The sequence below is a fragment of the Lactuca saligna genome, chromosome 5, assembly GCF_052625555.1.
Source record: "Lactuca saligna cultivar CGN05327 chromosome 5, ASM5262555v1, whole genome shotgun sequence".
Taxonomy (NCBI): domain Eukaryota; kingdom Viridiplantae; phylum Streptophyta; class Magnoliopsida; order Asterales; family Asteraceae; genus Lactuca; species Lactuca saligna.
In genome coordinates this window covers 112,116,851-112,133,511 of record NC_136421.1, presented here as the reverse complement: position 1 = coordinate 112,133,511, position 16,661 = coordinate 112,116,851, and the positions used below count along the sequence as shown (strand labels likewise).

Below are 16,661 nucleotides of genomic sequence, written 5' to 3'. Positions count from 1 at the left end.
TCACTCAGAAAATATTGGATGTCTTATGAGATTCCAACTAAAAGACAAATAGTGAAATTTAGCAAAAATATGAAATTTTAAATAAGTAAAATTTTATTAGTTGATGTTGTAGATAATCTCGTTAGAAACTTGTAGGCGAAAACCTCATCAAAATCCGATTTATAACGAAGAAGTTATGACCAACCGAACATCCGCGACAAAACTGGCATGATGCCGAATGACGTAAAAAGTGAGTTTTTGATAAACTACTTTTTAGCCTTAGTAATCCAAATGAAAGTTGTAGTATTCGTTAAAATGAGAAATACGATAAAAAGAACGCCAAAATCTGACTTCGTAAGAGGAAGTTATGATTTTTCGAAGTTTCAACTTAGCAGTAGACAGCTAAAAACTTGAATTTTAGATCAACCGATATTTTAGCGATACATACTAAACGAGAATCGAAGGTCTCATCATATGTTGTACAACGGTAAAAATTCTGACGAAAATGGATGTCGGATGAAGAAGTTATGAATTTTTAACGGATTTTCCTGTCCCGGTCTGTTAAAAATAATAATATTAAAAAATCAATTCAAAATTAGCCAAGGAAGTCTAAACGAAAGTTGTAAAGCGTAATTTTAGCTACGTGTGCATGTAAAAAACATCAAAAATGGAGCTTGTATGCGAAAGTTATGGATTTTACAAGTTCGGGGCGTGAAAATCAAAAAATTTCGCATGAATAGTACCGGCCACGTCACCTCGCACCTACTTCGTGCTCTGCTGCTTGCTTCTGGAGACCGACGCGTGTTCCATTCCAATTCGCCAAGGCCGAGGTCCAGCAGGAGCGAGACACGTCTCGCCTACCAGCCTCGTATCCGAACCTCCCTGTCGAACCTCGCATGCGCGCCAGCTGGTCCGAACCTCGCATCCGAGCCTCCCCTTCTCGCCACCTGCCCCTCGCTGCTGCTGCCACCGAACCCTTCGCTGCTTAGCCGACTCCGAACCTCGGCCCTATATAAGGAGGACCTGCGAGATCTTCCGACTAACTTTGGAAATTTGCCACTTTTAGCCCCTCTTTCCATATTTTCTTCATTTTGACTTTCCCCGAAGCCCCGATATCAATTTTAGCATCGAAAACACATCCCGAGACCCCCAAGAAGCCCGGAAATTTTATCTTTTCGGTTTTGAAGCCCTACCTTCGTAGAGCCTGGTTTTTCAATCAAGCTCCCGGTTTTTAACATAAAAGACATATTTAAAGCTGAAGTGTTGTCCAAATTTCTATTTTAACCCCCGGTTAACTTAAGGTGAGTTCAATATATATAGAAAAATTGTATGTTATGTGTTATATGTGCTATGTGCTTTTCAATATTATTATTCTGAGTTATTTTCTCATGTTATTCGCTATGTTTATAGCAATTGTAATACCTTTGACCATGTGATCAGTGAAAGGACTTAGATTCACATTGGTACTGGTATGTAGCCTCTGGCCATGTAGAGCATGTCTCCGTAAGAGAATGACTTCTATTCTATGGCATTGGCAAATGGCTACACAGGACTATAAGCCTGAAATCTAACAAGATGTTAATCAGAAATTGCATGTCTTCTATGCGATTTGGGTCAAAGCTTTATTGATGTATATCAAGAATTGAAAAGAATATCTTTGAATAAAGTCTTTGATTGATATGAATGCTTGTCACATGATCTAACATACATCTTGTTGTTCCTCTTTGCTTTTGCCACATTGAAGTATATATATGGCATAACACTATATTGTATCTATTTTGAACTCACTAAGCGTCACCGTTTACCTTATCAATGTTTAACAATTGCAGGTGATAAGTAACTAGTATGTTTACATACTATTGAAAGATGTAGAATAGTTTGTAATAGTAATTTTGTACTATATTTTATGTTTGTATAGATTACAATATCCTGGGTAGTTATGTAATATATATATATATATATATATATATATATATATATATATATATATATATAACACTTTGTAATAGAAGGTTTGTATTCAATAGTTTGTAATTCCCTTAATCAATGTAAAATATTGCTTTTACGAATATACAAATAACATGTTTTGGAGTAATGATAATGTGAAATATGAAAGTTTGGGTCTTTCAAAAATATGAAAGTTAGGGTCTTTCAACCATGGTATCAGAGCAGTAGTTTAAGCGAACTAAATTCAACGGATTGGTATTTAGACTTAAACTATAGGAAGTTCAATATATGAATTTAATCATTGTAAGTATAGGGATACAAACCATAGGAAATATATAAGTAAAAGTATTAGGTAATAGTAAACCCTAATATTCTAAAATACTATCTTACTCCGTATTTCAGATCGATGGCTGAACAAGTAAGTAGCCATACCCCTGATGTTGGTGGAGATCCTCAACCCGAGGAAGTGAATACTCCAGTATCTCCTCGTGAGGAGCGACTTTTAGGTAAACTTACTGGTGTTATTCGACAGACTCTCGAAGAACACAAAAAGAATGATGATAAAGGAAAAGAGAAAGTCACTGGAGAATCTTCAAGCGGAAAGGTGAAGCATCCCTCGTTCAAAGATTTCAAGAGTAGTGGTGCTACGGAGTTTTCTGGTGTCCTTAATCCTATAATTGTTCTAACTTGGATTCAGAACACCGAGAAAGTATTTTGTGTTTCTCATGTGGATGATGAAGACAAGGCTATCTACGCTTCTATAATGCTCATTGGAGAAGCTTTAGTCTGGTGGGAAGAAACATATGAAGCTCTCGATGGATGTGACCAGGAGAACTTATCCTGGGAGTTATTCAAGACTCGTGTGCTAGAGAAGTATTGTCCTCTAAATATGAGGAGAAGATTGGAGAAGGAATTCCTCGAGCTTAAACAAGGAGGAATGACTGTTAATGAGTATGAAACTCAATTTAATCAAAGAGCAAGGTTTGCTACGAAGTATATTCCAACTGAAGACGAGAAAATTCAGTTATTCATGGAGGGACTACGACACGAAATCCATGATTTCGTTGTCAACCGGGATGTTTTGTCGTTCGATACAGTCGTTGAGTATGCTCGAAGGCATGAGCATGACTTAGAAATACGTGGTGTCACTCTTACTATTCCAAAGCATCCACGTACTGAAAGAACTACTCCTGCTTCCACTATTCCACCAGTTCAATCTATTCGAACTGATCCAAGCAAGCAAGCACAATCTCAGAGTGCTTTTCGTGGTCGTGGTAGGTCACAATCTTTTTCTATTCAATCACCGTCATGTCGCGTTTGTGGAAGGAATCATCCGGGTCAATGCAAAATAGACAAGGAATCCATTGTTTGTTATGGGTGTGGAGAAATGGGTCATATCAAGCCAGCTTACCCAAGGAAGGATGTGACTTGTTATGCATGTGGTATTACTGGCCACAAGAAGCGTTTTTGCCCTACTCTTACCAGCCAAGTGACGGGAAGTCAAGCTTCTGTTCAACAACCAGCAAGAAGTCAAGTCCCTGTCCAACAACCGAAGAGTACTCCAGCTAAAAAGGAGGAGGTGCCAAAAGCTAAGGGTGGTGCATTCCAGATTACCGCAGAGGAAGCACGTGAGGACCCGAATGTTGTGACGGGTACATTTCTTGTCAACTCTAGACCTGCTCACATCTTATTTGATTCTGGTGCCTCGGATTCTTTCGTATCTTATGAATTTGCGCATTCTTTTCAAACTATTTGCTATGCGCTCGTGCAACCATTTCACATAGATACTGCAGGAAGTATATCATTACTTGCTGATAAAATCTATAGGGATTGTGTCATAGAAATTGAAGGCTATAATTTTCTTGCTAACCTAATCCCTATCTCCTTGCCTAATTTCGATATTATTCTCGGCATGGATTGGTTGTCAAAGAACCATGCAGAACTCTTATGTTACGAAAAGATGGTACGCATTCCTATTAAAGGGGAAGATCCTATTCATGTCTACGGTGAACAAAGGATCTTAAAAATAATCTCTTTCCTCAAAGCTCGTAAATTCATATAGAAAGGTTGTCCTATTTATCTGGCCTATACAGTTGACATCTCAAGAAAGGAGAATAAAACTGTAAATGGTATTCCCATTGTTAACGAATATCTCGATGTTTTCCCGATGATCTGCCTGGACTTCCTCCGGACAGACAAGTAGAATTCCGAATTGACCTTGTGCCCGGTGCTGCTCCGATTGCAAAGACTCCTTATCATCTTGCGCCAGCTGAGATGAAAGAAATGATGATCTAACTGCAGGAATTACTTGACAAAGGATTTATTCGACCGAGTACCTCTCCCTGTTGTGCTCCAGTATTGTTTGTCAAGAAGAAGGATGGATCGATGCGAATGTGCATTGATTATCGTGAGCTGAATAAGGTGACTATCAAGAACAAGTACCCACTACCTCACATCGACGATTTATTCGATCAACTTCAGGGTGTTAGCTATTTCTCAAAGATTGATTTGAGATCTGGCTATCATCAGTTGAAAGTACAAGAGCAAGATCTACCGAAGACTGCTTTCCGTACTCGTTATGGGCATTTCGAATTCCTTGTCATGCCATTCGGTTTGACAAATGCTCCTGCTGTATTCATGGATATGATGAATCGAGTGTGCCACCCAATGCTCGATAAGTCATTGACGATATTCTAATCTATTCCAAGTCTGAAGCCGATCATGTCGTTCATATTCGTGAAATCTTAGAACTTCTTCGAAAGGAGAAACTTTATGCTAAATTCTCAAAATGTGAATTTTGGATCCGTCAAGTTCAATTTCTCGGTCATATTATTTCTAGTAACGGTGTATCTGTAGATCCCATCAAAATCGAAGCCATTCAAAATTGGGAAGTGCCCCGTAATGCTTCCGAAATTTGAAGTTTCTTAGGTCTCGCGGGATATTACCGGAGATTCATTAAAGACTTTTCTCGTATAGCCGTACCTCTCACAAGTCTTACACGGAAGGAAGTGAAGTTCGAATGGGGTGAAGCTCAAGAAAAAGCTTTCTCAACTCTAAAAGATCTTTTGACTCATGCTCCCATCTTATCACTCCCAGAAGGTGATGATGATTTCTCCGTATATAGCGATGCTTCAAGATTAGGACTCGGTTGTGTGTTGATGCAGTGTGGTAAAGTGATAGCCTATGCCTCAAGAAAAATGAAAGATTATGAAAAGAATTATCCCACCCATGATCTTGAACTCGCTGCAGTAGTATTTGCCCTAAAACTTTGGAGACATTACCTTTTTGGTACGAAATGCCAATTATTTACCGACCACAAGACTCTCAAGTATATATTCAGTCAGCAAACTCTGAATATGAGACAACAACGAGCCATGGAGCTGATCAAAGACTATGATTGCGAAATCCTATACCATCCTGGAAAGGCTAATGTCGTTGCAAATGCACTTAGCAGGAAAGTTTATCGTAATAGTATGTGTTATACTATTACTCACACTACGGTGAAATTCTCCATTCTTGATGAACTAGAGAAGTAGCAAGTTGAAGCCTTAAAGCCAGAAAATGTAAAGAAGGAAGGAATGGTACATTATGCCGATGTTTTACTTGATGATCCACAAGGATTAAAAGTATTTAAGAATCGACTATGGATTCCAAAGATTGGTGGATTAAGACAGAAGATTTTAGATGAAGCTCATAAGTCTAAGCTATCAATACATCCTGGCACAAGTAAAATGTACTATGATGTAAGAGCTGATTATTGGTGGCCTGGATTAAAGAGAGACATTGGAAGATATGTACAGGAATGCTTAGTATGCTTACAAGTCAAAACAGAACACCAAAAGCCTTATGGAACTCCAGAAAGCCTTAGTGTTCCTGTATGGAAGTGGGAAGAGTTGTCCATGGATTTTATTACCAAATTGCCAAAGACTGCTAGATGGCATGATAGCATTTGGGTAATCTTTGACCGTTTGACTAAGAGTGCACATTTTCTCGCCATGCGTGAAACGGCTCTAATGGAGAAATACGCACAAGTATACTTTGATGAAATTGTTGCAATACATGGTGTGCCACTAAAGATCATTTCCGATCATGATACTCGCTTCACTTCTCACTTTTGGGCGAGTATGCAACGTGAATTGGGATCTCGAGTTGCTCTCAGCACCGCTTATCATCGTTAGACAGATGGTCAGACGGAGAGAACAATCCAGACAGTAGAAGATATGCTTCGTGCATGTGTTTTGGAGTTCGGTGGTAACTGGGATAAATACTTACCGCTTGTCGAATTTTCGTATAATAACAATTACCACACTTTAATCAAAATGCCACCATATGAAGCATTATATGCTCGCAAATGCCGTACGTTGTTATGTAGGCGTGATGTAGGACAGAAGATCCTTGGAGGCCCTGAAATGATTCAAGACACCATCGACAAGATTCAAATCGTACGAGAAAGAATGAAAGTGGCCCAGGATCGACAGAAGTCCTATACGGAAAAGAGTAGACGACCTATAAAATTCCAAGTGGGTGATTTAGTGATGCTAAAGGTATCCCCATGGAAAGGCCTTATGCGATTTGGGAAGAAAGGAAAGTTGAGTCCTAGATTTGTTGGTCCTTTCAAAATCATCCAGAGAATTGGAAAGCAAGCATACCGCTTAGAATTGTCTGAAGATATGGCAGCTATTCATGATGTGTTTCATGTAAGTTATCTGCACAAATACTTGAGCATTTACGATGAGATAGTTCCATTATCCGAAGTGAAATTGGATAATAAGTTAAGATATGTAGAAGAGCCTGAAGAAATCGTGAATGAAAGAACAACTAAGCTATGCAATAAGGAAGTAGAATTGGTGCTTGTCAAGTGGAAACACCATCGTGGCCCAAACTATACTTGGGAGAATAAGAATGAGATAAAAGAAAAATATCCCCATTTATTTTAATTAATGTAATTTCGGGGACGAAATCCTCAAAAGGAGGAGGTATTTGTAACATACACGTTTTGAAATCGTGTTTTGTAATGAATAAAATTGTGAAATATTATGTAAAATTGAGTGTGGAGTTCTAACAGATGATTTTTACTAGAAATAAAGTAAAACTATGTTTAGAATCACTCAGAAAATATTGGAAGTCTTGCGAGATTCCAATTAAAAGCCAAATAGTGAAATTTAGCGAAAATATGAAATTTTAAATAAGTAAAATTTTATTAGTTGATGTTGTAGAGAATCTCGTTAGAAACTTGTAGGCGAAAACCTCGTCAAAATCCGATTTATAACGAAGAAGTTATGACCAACCGAACATCCGCGACAAAACCGGCACGGCACCGAATGACGTAAAAAGTGAGTTTTTGATAAAGTACTTTTTAGCCTTATTAATCTAAATGAAAGTCGTAGTATTCATTAAACCGAGAAATTCGATAAAAAGAACGCCAAAATCTAACTTCGTATGACGAAGTTATGATTTTTCGAAGTTTCAACTTAGCAGTAGACAGCTAAAAACTCGAATTTTAGATCAAACGATATTTTACCGATACATACTAAATGAGAATCGAAGGTCTCATCATATGTAGTACAACGGTAAAAAGTCTGATGAAAATGGATGTCGGATGAAGAAGTTATGAATTTTTAACGGATTTTCATGTCCCGGTCTGTTAAAAATAATAATATTAAAAAATAAAGTCAACATTAGCCAAGGAAGTCTAAACGAAAGTTGTAAAGCGTAATTTTAGCTACGCGTGCATGTAAAGAACGTCAAAAATGGAGCTCTTATGCGAAAGTTATGGATTTTAGAAGTTCGGGGTCTGAAAATCGAAAATTTTTGAATGAATAGTACCGGCCACGTCACCTCGCACGAAGCAGGTGCGTCACCGGAGACGTGGCCCAAACCGAGCTGCTTTGCTGCTTGCTTTCGGAGACCGACGTGTGTTCCATTCCGATTCGCCGAGGCCGAGGTCCAGTAGGAGCGAGACACGTCTCGCCTACCAGCCTCGAACCTCCCTGTCGAACCTCGCATGCGCGCCGGCTAGTCCGAACCTCGCATCCGAGCATCCCCTTCTCGCCACCTGCCCCTCGCTGCTGCTGCCACCGAACCCTTCGCTGCTTAACCGACTCCGAACCTCGTCCCTATATAAAGAGGACCTGCGAGATCTTCCGACTAACTTTGGAAATTTGCCACTTTTAGCCCCTCTTTCCATATTTTCTTCATTTTGACTTTCCCCGAAGCCCTGATATCAATTTTAGCACCCGAAACACGTCCCGAGACCCGCGAGAAGCCAGGAAATTTTATCTTTTCAGTTTTGAAGCCCTACCTTCGGAGAGCCCAGTTTTTCAATCAAGCTCCTGGTTTTTAACATAGAAAGACATATTTAAAGCCGAAGTGTTGTCCAAATTACTATTTTAACCCCCGGTTAACTTAAGGTGAGCTCAATATATAGGAACAATTGTATGTTATGTGTTATATGTGCTATGTGCTTTTCAATATTATGATTCTGAGTTATTTTCTTGTGTTGTTCGCTATGTTTATAGCAATTGTAATACCTTTGACCATGTGATCAGTGAGAGGACATAGATTCACATTGGTACTGGTACGTAGCCTCTGGCCATGTAGAGCATGTCTCCGTAAGAGAATGACTTCTATTCTATGGCATTGGCAAATGGTTAGACAGGACTATAAGCCTGAAATCTAACTAGATGTTAATCAGAAATTGCATGTCTTCTATGCCATTTGAGCCAAAGCTTTATTGATGTATATCAAGAATTGAAAAGAATATCTTTGAATAAAGTCTTTGATTGATATGAACGCTTGTCACATGATCTCACATACATCTTGTTGTTCCTCTTTGCTTTTGCCACATTGAAGTATATATATGGCATAACATTATATTGTATCTATTTTTGAACTCACTAAGCGTCACCACTTACCCTATCAATGTTTAACAATGGTGATAAGTAACTAGTATGTTTACATACTATTGAAAGATGTAGAATAGTTTGTAATAGTACTTGTGTACTACATTTTATGTTTGTATAAATTACAATATCCTGGGTAATTATGTAATATATATATATATATATATATATATATATATATATATATATATATATATATATATAACACTTTGTAATAGAAGGTTTGTATCCAATAGTTTGTAATTCCCTTAATCAATGTAAAATATTGCTTTTATGAATATGCAAATAACATGTTTTGGAGTAATGATAATGTGAAATATGAAAGTTTGGGTCTTTCAAAAATACGAAAGTTGGGGTCTTTCAAATCCTCGTTACCATTCTATAATCAACCCGCTGAGGAACCCCAAGCTTACCATAGCTAGGGATCTAATCACTCCAATTCTAAAATCATATGGCTCCGAATTAGCGAGGCATACCAAGTCCCTCCCACGCATGCTACAGATACTGCATCCTAAGTAACCTTCTCCATTAGAGCACATCACGTAACTACCATTCAAATATCCAAGGTATGCAGGTGGCATATAACTCGATCACAATCAAGCCGCTCAAAAATAAAATACTCATACCGATAATGATGCAGAACCATAACAATATAATCCTACACAAATAAAGAACTGAAAACGGAAATTGCATACCTGCAACGTCCGATCCTGCTCGCGCCTCCAAGGTAGTCATCTGAAAAGCCCTACCTCCTACCACAGGCGCCTCGGCGCGGCCCTGACGGCCGTCTGTGATCCTCAAAGTTGCAGGGGCAGGTGCCATCACCCGTCCTGCTGAAAATAAACTGGGGCACTGGGCCTTCTTGTGGCCCCGCTGATTGTAGTGAAAACATATCAAGTCTGATCCCTGCGTCGTGGTAGCAGTACAATCCCTGCTAAAATGACCAGTCCGACCGCACTTGAACCAGCCAGACTCACCGCCGCTACCACTCCTGCACACGCCCCCATGCGTCCTGCCACACTTCCCGCATTGACTGCAGTCCTGATAATCCCTCGATCTCGAATCCGATCCCTTGGGCCTTTTGCCCGAACTCGCGGCTACCTGAACCTCATCCGACTTCCTCTTCCGAATCTGCTCTAAATTAATTTCTCTCTCCCTAGCCCGAGAAATCATATCTTCCAGCGTCTTATAGCCGGACCTGCTCACAAACTCCCTGATTTTAGCCCTCAACATCTCGTGATATCGGGCCTTCTTCATCTCCTCATCTGTGACATACTGCGGTACAAGAAGAGCCCTCTCCCTGAACTTGGCGGTGATCTCCGCCACAGTCTCAATGGTCTGCGTCAAATCCTGAAACTCCCGTGCCAACTGCTGCACCTCAATAATTGGTGAAAACTCTGCCCTGAACCTGGTCGAGAAATCGCTCCAAGTCATCGCGTCCAACGTGGCATCATTCCTCAGAGCATGACCAATCTCCTCCCACCAGTCTCTCGCTCTGTCCTTCAGAAGACAGGAAGTGAGTCTGACCTTGTCCTCCTCAGGACACCGGCTCGTACGGAACGCGTTGGCAACATCAGCCAACCATCGGGTCCCTAGCTCCATGATAATATGGTGCCCCGCAAGCCCTGAACTCTCGAAATGTCAAAGTACGCACTCCCATCAATGCCATCATCTCGGTACGGAAGGCTCCCAGCCTCTCATCTAAGACTTCCAGTATACCCTCCTTGACCGTGCCAAAGATCATAGGAGTCTGGTCTAGTATGTTGCACGTAACCTCAGTCGATATCAACTCCCTCATTCGCTCCTCGAGCTGCTCGGTTCCTAAACCCGAGCCTGATCCCTCTCCGACGCCCGATCCGCCTACTGGTCTCTCTCGCAACGTCACCATGCTGAAACATATGACACAACCACTATCAGAATACTCATCACTACTGCGAGACCAAACACACGCACTACCAGGTTCCCGGTCTTATCTCGGCCTTTCCCGAATCGAGTACGGATCCTCTGCTTTCAGTAGTACGGGCCCATACTACCTTCCACATTTATCCGTACTTTCCTCAAGAACTGCTTCGACTCCACCAGGTCCCTATTCTACTACTACTGCTCCCAGCACTACCTTATCCTAGGCTTACCCTAGGGAAACCTCTAACTCAACTCAAACCAGTCCTTAGCTGCTGAAGGTCTCCTTGTGATGCCAATTAGCCATCACCTGGTTACCATCACATGTGACGAGGCTCAAATAATCATTCAAGTAAAAGACTCGTCCCTACAATAGTTGGACTCAAACAAGAGTTGTGCAATAGGACCAAATCCAGCGCTCTGAGATTATTCAACCCTGATCACATGTGACGTGTCGTATCCACCTAATGGCTAACTTCTATCACTTAAAATCCGACAATGCACAAAGCAAGCAGCATTCAGACAAGGGAAAATCTAACTATAACATACTCAAACAATCATATCAACATAGCAAGAATCTGAACTAGCATGCAACAAAAACTCATAAACTCAGGCATAACCTAAACAGGCTATCCTACTATTATCTAGTTAGCACTATTATGCAACTCAAAGCACATATATCAGGCACATAAGGCATCCTCCCTATACCCTTAGTCATAATCTAGCATGCTGTTCTATTAACTGATATTCATAACATAAAATTGTATGGGTATTTTGGGGTACTTACTTGAGCTTGGTTGATTGCATGCACCACACCTCTTTTCTCTTTTCAAAGTTCTTTTCTTTCTGAATTCCTTTTGCTTTTCTAAAACTGTTTTCTTTCACAAAACTTTCTTTTTACAATCTGTCTTTTCATTTTGAAAACCTTTATACCAATTCCTCAGTTTGAGCTCAGACACACCCGAGAGTATGTCCGAATCCCTCAAACCAAGGCTCTGATACCAACTTGTAACGTCCCAAAATTTAAGACTAAAAAATTCTTTTAATAAAACATTACTTAAAGCAAAGTCATCATTCCAAAACACAATCAGAGTATTAATTTTCAAAACACATGTTCATTGTCAGAGTAAACATTCCCAGGCTATCTAATCTATGGTGTGTGCCATGCGATCACCCCGAGCTCTTCCCTCCGCTACCGGAAGTACCTGAAACCAAAACTAAAATCCGTAAGCACGAAGCATAGTGAGTTCCCCACCCTACCACATACCATGCATAACCACTACTGCACATACTGGGCCACGCCCGCAATCTTGGGCCTCGCCCCCTGCCTCGGGCCTCTCCTGCTACAACGGCCCCGCCGCTCCAGGCCCCACGTGGCTTCGAGCCCCGCTCGGATATAGATCTGTTTCAATTAGGCCTTGCCTATCACAGGGCCTTGCCCACTAACAAATAATAACACATAAACATATCACAACACATAAACTAAACACATACAATTGGTACTATCCTAAGGCCTCGCCTATCCTGGGCCTCGCCCCTGCCCTGCTACTGATGAATCATGGAACCCCGTCCATGCTCCTACTGATTGTGAGATACGGACCACACCCACACTCGCTATTTTCCTAACTCAGGCCTCGCCCCTGATCTACTTCTAATGAGATGTGGAACACCATCCACACTCTTCTATTGGTGAGTTACGGGACCTCGCCCACAGTCACCTCCCTACCGGGCACATACAAGCATCACACAGACAACAAGTATAAACTACCACATAAACCATTCCTTGGGCACCCACCCGCTACCACTAGACCTCGTCCTGAATATCATACTAGCATACTGTGCCTAGGGCTAACCCCCGGTTCTTCTACTCATAACTACATGGGTCGGCATTGTGGCCTTAGACCCATTCACACAAAGGGAAACTCACTTGCACTGGCTGAACTTGCTGATGATCCCACTAGCCGTTGCCCGGCAACTCCCTGAACTCCTGCTCCACTCGCTCCCCGAGCTACCAATATCAAAGCAACACTTAGTCTAACTAAAAAGTCAACTAAGTCAACTCTGGTCAAAGTCAAAGTCCTGGTCAAAGTCAACCTTCCAGGTCAACTATACTCGCCGAGTCACCCTACTAACTCGTTGAGTTCATATGTTCAGAGTCCTTCCATTCGCGCCTCGATTCACCGAGTCAGTCCATGACTCGCCGACTCTACCGATTTCCGAGTCCTGACCTGTCCAACTCAACGAGTCTCCACTCGACTCACTGATTCGAGTCTCAATTCGAAGGGATTGGGGTTTCGCGACCTAACTCGACGAGTCCAAGAGCAGACTCGCCGAGTACAAGGCAATCTTCATCTGACTCGACGAGCTGTTCATCCCACTTGTCGAGTTGCTCCTAATCTTCATGCTACTCGTCGAGTCCACTCAAAGGACTCGCCGAATCCATTCAGATCTCCATACATGCAAAGGACTTTTGAATCATGCATGGACTCCAAACTGTAGATCTAACCTTCCAAGCCTATTCCTCATGTAAAGTTGCAAACTTTACGTGTAGAAAAGGAGATCTATGCAAAATACACCATAAACTAGGGTTTAAGGCAAAGAGGCTCCATAACCAACTCAAGGGCAGATACTTTATGCTTCTCAAGACCATAATATGCTTAGATCCGAAGTAGCAACTTCAGATACGGCTTCTAACTCAAATGGATACCATTATGGCTAAAAAGCCCCAACACCCACACATAGATCTAGGTGCAAAAGAGTCCAAGAACTAGTTTATTACCTCCAAATGCTCAGAAATATCTTCCCAATCCCAGATCTATAGTCCCTTCTTGCACCTCCAAGATCCTTCTTCCTTCTCCAAGCTTTAATGCACTCTTCAAGGCAACAATTGGCTCAAACAATGGATATGGCAGCTAGGGTTTGGTGTTCTGGGTTAGAGAGGTAGTAAAGGAATCCTAGGGAAGAGAATGAGGTGCTTAAATAGGCTCCAAGTCCCGAATTTAGGGTTTTCCTCGCACAGACCGGACTCGCCGATTCGGTCACTTACTCCTCGACCCGGATCCCGCTCGAACTCGCCGAGTTCCTCCTTGGACTCGCCGAGTCGCCCCTTAAAATTAGGGTTTTCTTTCCTTTCTTGGCCTTCCAGACTTTGGGTGTTACAAACATTATGGACAATAACCCCATCATAATGACCACCACCAAAAGCATGACCGTCATAATCAACACATGTCTTCATCAGGTTCAAAATCTCCATTTGAAGTTTTTGTTGTTCTTAGCCTCCTCCAAATCAACAGAGAATTTCCACATGGTTTTTTTTGTAGTGAGTGTTTGGTAGTACTGGATTAAGCCATAATTTTTTTTCCCTTTTTTTTTCATACTAGTTCAAGAGAAAAAAACTAGCAAATTTAAGATAAATTTTACCTGATAGTTTGGACACCCTCTGAATTTCCTCCATGGATAGAGTTGTAGAGATCAAGAATGTGGCAGGTTCATCACACTCGCATCTCAAATCTTCAAACCACCGATTCCTTAAATCTCATTCTTTGTACCCTTATGTGTGCATGTTAGAGCATGATACCATGTTTCTTGGAGGTTTGATGTTGGAAAGAAGAATTGGCTTGACCTAGCTCAGGATTAACCTACAACGTTCGTATTTAGGTACTTAATGGAGGTGTAACGTGCTGAAACTAATACACTTAGGCCTTTTGCCATAATTCTATTAAACTATTATGGGAAGAGTCAGCATAAAATTAATTAATACCAATTTAGAGGGTAAAACTTGAGATATGGTAATAATCCTTACTAAAAAAAGATAGTGTTGTGCCAATGTTTTAAAAACCTGTTTAAACCGGTTGGATTGGGAATCGGAGAAATGAACGGTTCAACTATCATCGGTTTTATGATTATTTTTAAACCGGATTGAACCGGCCGGGTTTTATAAAAGTTCGGTTGAACCGGTACCGGTTAAATTAAATAAAACACATATGAGCGAATCATTTTCATAACAAACTTTGGTTTTTTTTTTTCACATTTATTTAGATTTTTTGAATAAAAACATATGGTAGATATTCTAGAGTTTTTTTAATATGTTTGTATTCATCTAAAATTATATTTCTTTCTGTATTATACTTTATTTTTTTATATACGTTGATTAATGTAAAACTTAAGCTTATATGTTTTTAATGTATTTGGAATGAATAAATTAGGAACCACTCAAGGTTCAACTAAAAAAAGGAGTTTTAAAACATGTGTTATGCTTTGTCGGTCATATTTGTAACTCCTACTCCTACGAAATTTCTTCATAAGTTTCTTGCTACCCATCCTTTTTTGTCTCCACTGTCTCATCTTCCATCCAAGTAGTGATCATCGTTCACGTCTTTGTCAGCGGCGACCATCTCAGGGCAATCCCCTCGGATACACGCAAATACGATTCAATCTCTGATTATACTCGATCGTTTACTTTTGAGTAGTTGGAGTTTGATTTTCATAGAGAGTCCAATTGCTTTATCTCAAAGAAGAATTAGGCATTTGTCTGGTATCTACGCTATTTAATTGCCGACCCTTTTTTCACCCAAACCATTGCTAATTGGTGATCGCTAGAATTAAAACACATCTCTGATTATATGCTCAATCGTCAATTTTGATGTCTAGTGTGTTGTAAGCACAACTTATATTGCTAATTGAAACTCAAATTTTACTGATCGCTACATTTGATCACTTTTTTCCCCTTCAGTAGACGATTTTGTGTTGTTACTAAATTATAGCTCCGATAGGAATCGACGCTTTTGGACATGTTAGTGATTATTCTATCTATCTCATTCATGTAAACATGATTCATCTATTATTTGTTTTAATGAAAATTAACAAACAACACGATCAAAATTAAAGTTTATATTCATAGAGTTGGTCACATTTTTGTATCTAACACAATCAATCGTCAATTTTGGTTTGCAGGTTGATTATTTGCTGAAGATATCATTGAAGATTCAGAGCTTGGAACGACCTAGGATCCCCATGCCAGCTGCACAAGCACAAGGTCATTGGAATTGACTAATTTGTAAATTTGTTGGATAATTTACTACGAATAATCAACAACTTTAAACTCTGTTAGTTTTCTATGGTTATTGCTTAGTTGTCAAACAATTTAATTGTTGTACAAGATTGCGTTAGATTCAAAAATGTGACCAAGTCTATGAATATAAACTTTAATTTTGATCGTGTTGTTTCATTGTTTGTTAATTTTCATTAAAACAAATAATAGATGAATCATGTTTACATGAATGAGATAGATAGAATCATCACTAACATGTCCAAAATATGCGAGATCACCTTTCTAGTCATTTGATAGAATCATGTTTTTTTTTTTTTTTTTTTTTTTTTGGATAACTATATTTTTTGTCCGCTAAATTTTACTATATATTGCAAGATTGATTTTTTTTTCCAAACCCTTATGAATTGATTCACATTTTGGTAATCAAAATTTGATATTGGAACGTATATTTGGGTATCCGCCCTAATGGCTTGGAACCGGTTGCTGAACTACTATTTGATTTTTTCCAAACCCTTATGAATGATTCACATTGCAATCAAAAAACCGTAAAATGTAACTAATAAAAAACTATAAATATTACCAATTACTGAACGTAGATTCTGCCATTAAATGTTTCACTGATGGCTTGGGATGGAGGGATGAACGTTTGGTTATACCTTATAATAAAACTGTCATGAATGGTATAGTCGTGTTCGGCATGGAGCATTTGGAAGCTTCCAGCTTCTAACGTTTGATAAAACGTTTCGTTTGAACAAAAAATTTTGTTTGACACTACAAATTTTTAGCGTTTAGTTTAAACAAAACGTTTCAAATTAGTCTCTCTCTCTCTCTCTCTCTCTATATATATATATATATATATATATATATATATATATATATATATA

At 39.7% G+C, this 16,661-nt stretch overlaps 1 long non-coding RNA gene across 1 annotated transcript; it reads left to right on the top strand.

Annotated features, from left to right (window-relative positions):
* The first annotated feature begins 14,970 nt into the window (after positions 1-14,970).
* LOC144997505 (uncharacterized) lies at positions 14,971-15,954 on the top strand. Its single transcript, XR_013659828.1, has 2 exons — positions 14,971-15,519; positions 15,681-15,954. It is a non-coding gene; the product is annotated as an uncharacterized LOC144997505 (long non-coding RNA).
* The last annotated feature ends 707 nt before the right edge of the window (positions 15,955-16,661 follow it).